An 8,687-nucleotide genomic window follows, 5' to 3' on the forward strand; every position below is an offset into this window, starting at 1 on the left:
TTTGAAACCAGTCAAAACTCGATCCCGCTGAAGCCAAATAGTGTCGTTGACTTCTCTTGCACGAGTGGCGCGATATGCAAGATGAGAGACGGGCCCCCCCGTGTTGACGATCTGCCTTTCTCCCGACCTTTGCGTCTGTAAGCATCACATCGGGCTTGTTTACAATTGGCGGGCGACCCGATGAAAGGGAAGCAGGCGCTCTGAGACGAGCGGCGGCGGCGGGGGGCTCCCGCGGGGCTCAAAGAGCAGCGCCGTCTATCAGGAGAAGAAATTGAACGGCATTTGGAGAGCAACTCAGATGAGATAGGCCCCGAGTGTTGAACAAGCACAAGATGCGCCGGGGTCATGCCCCCCCCTCCCCCTTCGCTGGGATGAGATCAAATTTACAGAACTCCGTGGAACAGGCGCACACAAGTCCGGCCTTTGGGGCCAAAGTCAAGATTTGATGTTTTTGTTTGCTTTTTTTTTTCCTCTTCAAGCGAAATGGGTGCCTTGGCTCAATGAAGCTTGCAAAACACGCTTGCAAACTGTTGCAAACTCTCTCCCCTTTAGCAGCACGGTGTGTGTGTGTGTGTGTGTGTGTGTGTGTGTGCGTGTGTGTGTGTGTGTGTGTGTGTGTGTGTGTGTGTGTGCGTGCGTGCAATTCCCCACGACTGGTGAGCAATTTTTCACATCGGCCCCGGTGGTTTCTCATGCAGTCCGAAACCTCCTTATTTCTCCCCGTCGTTGCTTCTCCCAACTTCCAGTTCACCACTTGCTCTCATTTTCCTCTGTCTGTGCTCCCCTGACGACTGAGACGGCAAACCGAATCTTTTCATCTGATGTTAAAAAAAACAACAACCCTGATGTCCCGTTGCACCGGATTGAGACATTCCTTGAAATATTTGGGCCGCATCTCCAAATATACTCCCAAAAGCAAGCTCAGACACGCCATTCTCCACCTCTTAAGATTTTGTACGCAGATGCGGCGGGGCTCACTCGGTGTGCCAGACCGATGTCCGGGTGGCTCATTTTAATGGCCAACATATGGAGGGAGAGACAGATGAGAGGCGCGTCTGCTGACTCGCACGTCCCATTGACCCCCCCACCCCCGGCCCCGCGCCACAGCGGACCACACCGGAAGACACCGCCGTCCAGCAGGCCTGACGCAAATGTGCACTCCCACACCTCGCTCTGACAAATGCACGTACAGTCAAACCTCGGTTTTCGACCAAAAATTTCGATTTTTTTTATGTCTCGGATGACGACCAAATTTCAGATCTCGAACAAACTGAGCGAACTTGAATGCGTCACTTGACTCCTCTCCTTTCCTTACAAGAGGAAGTGACGATTCCTCGTGTAGCATTCCATTGTGATCAGACGTGTTCAATAAAGATTTTTTTTTTTTAAAGAGCGTGGTTTCGGTTTTCGAACAATTCGGTTTTCGAACAGCCTTCTGGATTGGATTATGGTCGAAAACCGATGTTTGACTGTATATCGGTTCACTAGTCAGTCCCAGCTGTGCACACGCAAAGCATTTTATCGCATGAAAAAAAAAATTCTGTGAAAGAGTTTCGAACTACTTTTTGGGAATCCAGTCGCTCGTTGGCGACTTGCGGCACCGAGAAACGTGCCGAAACGGTCTCGTACTTTTTCAGTGAGCGGAGCAAGACTGTTTTGCTCTCTGGTTGTCACGGTAACGCTTGCAGAAGTTGGACGCCGTGTTCCGCATTTGAATGCTGCGGTCGCATGCAAGGAAGGCGCCGCAATATACCTTGCAACTTCCTTCCATATTACGCCCCTTTTTTCTCGTTTCTTTGGTTCGGGCGGAGAAAAACGATGCAGAAGTTGTTGCGGGCACGGCCCACACGTGGAAGCGACTCAATGGCATCGGCCGCGAGAAGGAGGCCATTCGTTCGTTGGGCCAAAGCGGAAAGGCCGCTTGACGACCTCCGGATGTCAGACGCCGCATTCGCTTGAATCACACACGCACTCGTGTTGGGTGGAGGGTAGAAAGGGGGGGGCACTGCGGCGACGGCGTCCACGCTCCAGTGTCACCCAGAGGAGCGCTCATTTCTCCCCTCGCTGCCGTGTTGGGATTTGGAAGGTGCTTCGACAGCCGATTGATTGCCGGGTGACTTTGGCAAACAGAAGTGAGCGGCATCTGCTCGCGCCGTGAAGCCAGCTGGGCGTGCCGCTTAAGCGTGCGCGTGGGGCGCGGAGGCCATTGACTCGCGCCAGGACTGCGCTGCCGGGACCTCATTTAGCCTGCGCGCTCGAGGATGACCGTGGGACGCGAGCGTGTCGTCGTGCCCGAAAGCTGGTTGGAGTCGTCAAAGGATGACCGTGGGACACGCTCGCGTGTCGTCGTGCCCGAAAGCTGGTTGGAGTCGTCATCAGGTTTTTTTTATTTTTTAAATCTAACAAACGATGGCTCACCCAAATCAACGAGGAATGCCTTTTAGCCAACCCTCCTTGGTAATATGGGATCAATGACGTCATTCAAGGAGAGGCAAATGACAGAAAGAAGCGATGTGCCGACAGCCGATCACATCTTCAAGATGTCATCTTGGTCAATTGCCTCCCCGCATCTTGTTTAAGATTGAATAGCATCAACTTCCAGGAGGCCCACGCACAGTTCTTAGCCCGGGGTGGCCGCCCCTGTGCCCGCCCGAAAGCTTTTGCGAGGAGAATTGGAGTTCCTCCGGCGTCGGAGGTCCTGAAATGTCTTCGTGGATATGGATGAGGAAAACCCCGCTGTCATCTCTCATTCCGAACAGCGCGACCTCGTCTTCGGTGAGCTGCTTCTCCGGCGTCAGACTGCAATGCGGGCGGGCCACCCCCCGGCAAGTGATTGATGACATTTTTTCAGGAGCAACGCCGAACCAGAGCCAGTAATTGGCACAGCGCTTTGTGTTTCTTTTTTCTTTTTTTTTTGTCCTCATTATTTCTCATCCTCGGCGCGTTTGATTTCGATCCCTCCTCACCCACCGGCAAATGATTTCAGAAAGCCGCGGTGGCAGTCGGTGGGTTGAACGTCTCAGGCCTGCAGAAGAATGACGCAGATTCGCCAGCAGAGGTCAGTGGTGCTCCGTTGATCAAGTGAAGGCCCGCTTTTCGCATGTCCCTTACGTCACTTCCGCTTTCGGAGTCGTCACCCTCTTTGGATCGCACCGGAAGCGTTGCATCCGAGTCCTTCTTGCCTCGCGAGTCAAACGGCAACGGCGAATCGTCATTCTCTCTCCCGAAGGCTGGACAGACTTGAGCTAATCTGAACAACAAGTATGGTCTGGGGGGGGGGGTCGATCGGTTGCCAGGACAACTCGGATCGACTATTTATTTGAAGTTTTTTTTTTTTTGTGTGTGTGTGAAAGTGTGTTTGTTTCCATACGAACCTTGATAATTCACCGTTTTTCTTTCGATCGTTTCAAGTGATTATTTGGGAGGGGTTTCTGAAAGATGACTTCCGGTTTGAGATCAAGTATGCCGAAAGGCCCGAGGGAATTCGGGAGATTGCGGAAGGGACTCGACGCGATATTGTCTGCTTGACTGGCCTCGGTATGTTATCTTATTTATTTAACGTTGAGTCAAACAGATGATTGTAATGTTGATGTGTGGAATGTCTTTTTTTTAGTTTTCATGGCGCTCTGTAATAGAAGCGAAATAAAACCATTGTGGACATCGGTACGAGGTGTTGTTCTTGACCGGAGTCAATATGGAGCCTATCCCAGCTGATTTTGGGCGAACTCCACCTTGAACCGGTCGCCAGTCCGCCGCAGGGCACACATAGAGACGGACAACCTCTGCCGCTCGACCCACGTCAGGCGGGTGGACGGGGACGCCATCGGTGGCTCTTCTCCGAACAACCTTGCGCAGGAATTGGCTTTGACTCCGGTTCATCTCATGGCCGGCCAAACAACGCAATGCCAAAGATGGGCTTTGAATAAGGAAGGCCAGTGACAGCCCTAATATGGGGGGGGGGGTGATTCGAGTTGCTCGGGAGGGCCACTAACAGCATATTGACACAGATTAAGACGCACAGGAGGGGCATCAATTGCAGCATCAATTCCCACGCCTTATTGATTGGGGAATGTGTTGTCACCGTTTAGACTTGATGACTGCCGCCACGCAGGGCCGGAGCTGAAACGCGAGGCGGCTAATGGCCCCGACGCTTTTTGCATTGGTCAATGGAACGCCGGTCTGATGGGAGCAATCCAGACCACCGGTTAATTTCCCGGCCAAACGGCCCATCGGATCGGCGCGGCATCCGTTGGGAGGAAGCCGTCCTACATTGGTGTAACTCACCGTTTTCCCCTCTTTGGGCACACTTTGGCTTCAACGTTTTCAGGACATTTCGGCATTCCTGCCACTCGGAGGGAAGACGGGGGGCGGTTTTGCAGCAGTCCGAGGTTGTCGCCGGACGCTTGCGGTGGCTGAGAATAAAGACACGGCGCCCCCAAAGGGACCAAGCGGCCACAAGATCCCGAAACCACATTCAACCCACATCATGCCGGCATAATCCCTCGTAAGCCGTACGTTATTTAAAAATCACCGGCGCTAAGTGTTCTTTCTCTTCTGGTGTGCGTGGCCTGCGGCGAGCATCGCGCCTTTGTCCTTCCTCCTCTCCTTTGCGGATGACCTGAGCGATTCTGGGCTACGGGGGGCTCTTCCCTCACTCTGTGTCATTTCCAGGCCAGCGGGCCCCGGGGGAACCCCGCGCGCTCCCCGCCCCACCCGCCCAGCCTCGGTCCCTGCCACGCATAACGCATTGGCTCTACCCCCGACGCCGATGTCATATCCGTGAACACGTGGGCCGCCAATATTGGCGGGCTTGAGAATCCGTCTGCCCCCGCCTGGATCAAATCGCCTTCCACCATCGGCATCCAAAGAAGAACCGCACCGACTCTGCATTTCTTCCATTTAGGTTCATCTGGAGCGTCTTGGTGCACGCCTATGTGTGTGTGTGTGTGTGTGTGTGTGTGTGTGTGTGTGTGTGTGTGTGTGTGTGTGTGTGTGTGTGTAAGCAGAGTGATGCTCCAACACGCACTGTGTGTGTGCTTAACTTCCCGCTGTAAAAATTCTCAGTCTCAGTGGAGACAAAGTGCAAGAGAGAAGCATTCCATCATATTCGTACTGTCAGCACAAAGACAAAGCGCTGCCCTATGGGCAAACGCAGCGGGTCGCAGCTGACGCGTGCACACACACACACACACACACACACACACACACACACACACACACACACACACACACACAAAGTGCATACGTACAGCGCAGTTGAATGGTCCGTGAGCGAAATAGACACAAGCACGGAAATGCGGGCTGGCTCCAGCTGTCCAGAGTGCCCTTGGCATGATCTTCAGGCCTGGCCACTATTCATGGGCACAGGGGAGACACACGACACCCTTCCCCATTACACACACACACACACACACACACACACACACACACACACACACACACACACACACACACACACACACACACACACACAGACATGCTCCGTCACTGACCTTTGCCGTTTGAGTACTGAGTCCCCGCGTCAGGGCTCCTGCTGTCCTGTCACGGAGCCGGGTGGTGCCGAGCGCTGCCGCCCGTGTGCCCGCTTGTGTCTTCATCGATCTAAGCGGATCGGGCCACTTTCGCTCGGAGTTCAAGCTCCACGTCGAGAAAAGCCCCATCAGCAGTTTACAAACAAGTGACGTCGTTTTCTGTCAGCGCTGACCACAATGTGCTTCGCCACCAAGGCACCGTCGCCCTCTTCTTGAAAATAAGAGAGATCTTTTTTTGGCAGAGTGATTCCGGCACGAGCCTGCCCGGGGCCGAGGGAGCCGCCCCTCCCAGCGCTCTCCTCCTCTTGCCGCTATGATTTCCAATATGTCCATATTTTCCCGGTTTTGGCACACGAGGGCTTTCCGCCAGCGGAAGTCAGATGCCTACCCGACAGCGGAAGGGCTCGTCACGTGAGGCCGGTCGGGGGAAATTACAGCCAAGTGAAGAAGTCTTGCTGCATTCATCAATCACACCTCGGTCCCCCGTCAGGGATGGGGGCTGACACGGAGGAAAAATGAGCTCAAGTCCTCCGCATGTCGGACGCCCAATGTCACCGACGCCACCGGCCCGAGAGGCACCCCGCTCACACGGGATGACGGACGCGGACGTGGTGGAAGCGTGCGGCGTACGCCCCCCCCAATTTTGATTCCCATTCCAGCAGCGGCACTTCACGGAACAAGACCGCATCCGTCCTTGTGTCAAGTGCCGTCCTGTTCCACGTCCCTCAAATGTCGTCGTGACACAACCGCGCCCATGATGAATGCTCTTTTTTGTCCGAGGGAGCAGGACAGAGACGTGCTTTTTTTTCGTGGGATTGAGATGCCCTCACGAGGCTGCAGGGAAGAGAGCCCTCCCTGCGCTCGGGCCAGCCCTTTTTTAAAATCACAAGACTTTGGCAGCGCTTGGGAGCTGGGCACCGGAAGTACGTGGGATATTCCGGATGTGGAAATCACCTGCCGTTAATTCAGCCTACGGAGGACGTGGAGAAGATGCATTGTGGTCTTTCGGGATTCCCGACGCTTCCCTACCTACTGTTCAACTCTCTTTTTTTTTTTTTTTTTTTTTACTCAACATACTTCTCAACGATATTGTTGAACTGCAGGGTGGGCGATCATTTTCCACTGGACTTACAACTGTGACGCCAATGACGTCGATACTCTTAATAACAGTCAGGTCAAAAACGACCCGACTCCAAAATCGGGTCGGGTTGCACAAAACCACGTCCGTGTTTGCCCCAAACATTTCATTTGAACGCACTTCTCCGCAAACCACAGTGAGGGATTTGTGACCACTTTGGAGGAGATTTTTGAACCTGAAGCCAGTAGGAGAGAAACGCCGAAGGGGAGGAGTGTGGGAGAGTATGACGGCGGATCAATAGTCGTGTTTGCGCCAGCGCTCCCACAGGAGTGGAGGCGGTGTCTGAAAAGCTGCAGTCGAGGGCTGAAGGTCCCCTCAGAACATCGCCCGTGTGTTTAGCCCGCAGCCAAGGTTAACCCCGGCACAAAGACACCACCAACCCTCAGACTGCTCTCCCTGGGGCGACATCCGCTCACACAGCCCAAAGACCCTCAAGGGGGTTTGGGGAAGAAGTACAAATCAGTGTCTTCTTCTTTCCATGCATGCATGTGTGCGTGTGTGTGTGTGTGTGTGTGTGTGTGTGTGTGTGTGTGTGTGTGTGTGTGTCAATGCCAAACATGAATGCGTCACCCTTTGGGAAAACCGTTGCTGAAGCCCTTTTGACCTCTGGCGCGTCGCCATTTGAACACGTTGTCGCAATGGCGACTCTGAAATTGATCACCTTCAAGACAACAAGCCACTTGCGCGCATCGTCAGGAAAAGAATCGACGTGACGTGAGCCGCCGCAGAGAGGTGCCCTGTGATTTCGCCACAATTCATTTCCATCTTCACCATTTATTTCTTTTGCTCACATGAAAGCGCCGCTGTGAAAGGGAGGCAATCGCTGCGGCGGGGGGCCATTGCCACATGAAATCGCGCCTTTAAAGCACGACCAGCAACATGACGGCGAGTTTCCGGTGTACCCGTGATGACTGAGGAATGATCCCCCACCCCCCCCAAAAAAAACATTGCTTCTCTCAAGTTGAGGTCGGAAAAGGGCCCATTTGATGCACATGCAAGAGGGGAGCGCCGAGCCAGTCATTCGCCAGTCATCTCCTCCGTCACACGCCAACGTGTGCGCCGTCGTGGCCGCGGAGGAACAACGGGATGCTCATTAGCGCAAAGCCCACTTGAATTATTCATGCCTCTTCATTATGGGGAGAGAAGAGTTCCCATCGGGCTTTAAAAGCGCCCCAATCATTCCCCGCCTATTTAGAATCAAGATCGGCCTTTAAGTGGAAATGCACAAGCGCACAAGTGGGTTGAAAACATCGGCGCAGGCCGGGAACGGGATGCTCATTAGCGCAAAGCCCACTTGAATTATTCATGCCTCTTCATTATGGGGAGAGAGAGTTCTCATCGGGCTTTAAAAGCGCCCCAATCATTCGCCGCCTATTTAGAATCAAGAACGGCCTTTAAGTGGAAAGCACAAGCGCACAAGTGGGTTGAAAACATCGGCGCTCGCGGAACATCCGCCGTTCAGCTGCAGCAATTTGGGACCTTTCCGTCCCAAACGGCGTTTGCGATGCAAATACGAGGCCGCCGGTTGCCCTTTTGGCTCGCTAATCTTCACAGAGGTGCCCCGGAGCCGCGCGACGTCATCGTCGTCATCGGGGACATCCGGCGGTTCTCCGGCGCGGCCCTCCGTCGCCTCGCCTCGCCTTCCATTTGCACGCCGGGGCGCCGAGAATCCGCCGCGATCACGCCGCGGCGCTTTGAAAGATGAGTTTTTAATCTCGGAGACGAGATGAGCCTGTTTGTTTGGCTCCCTCCTTTGCTTGGCTGTCATCGCAAAGTGACCCGCGGGAAAATTTGCAGAGGCAGAAAGTCGGCGAGCTTCCCTCGGTGCTGTCATTGTGCATTCATTTATATCCTCGCACGTGACGTGGCGGGGAAAATGCTTCTTGGAGAAAAAGGCCACTTGGTCGCGGTGGCTGAGGCTGCCTAACAAGTTGTCGGATGGGCTGACAGCAAGTGTCAGCTTGTGCGTGGGCGTCTCTGCGTGTGTGTGTGTGTGGGGGGGGCGGGGGGGGGGGGAT

The sequence above is a fragment of the Hippocampus comes genome, unplaced genomic scaffold (assembly GCF_001891065.2).
Source record: "Hippocampus comes isolate QL1 unplaced genomic scaffold, H_comes_QL1_v1.1 scaffold568, whole genome shotgun sequence".
NCBI classification, from domain to species: Eukaryota; Metazoa; Chordata; class Actinopteri; order Syngnathiformes; family Syngnathidae; genus Hippocampus; species Hippocampus comes.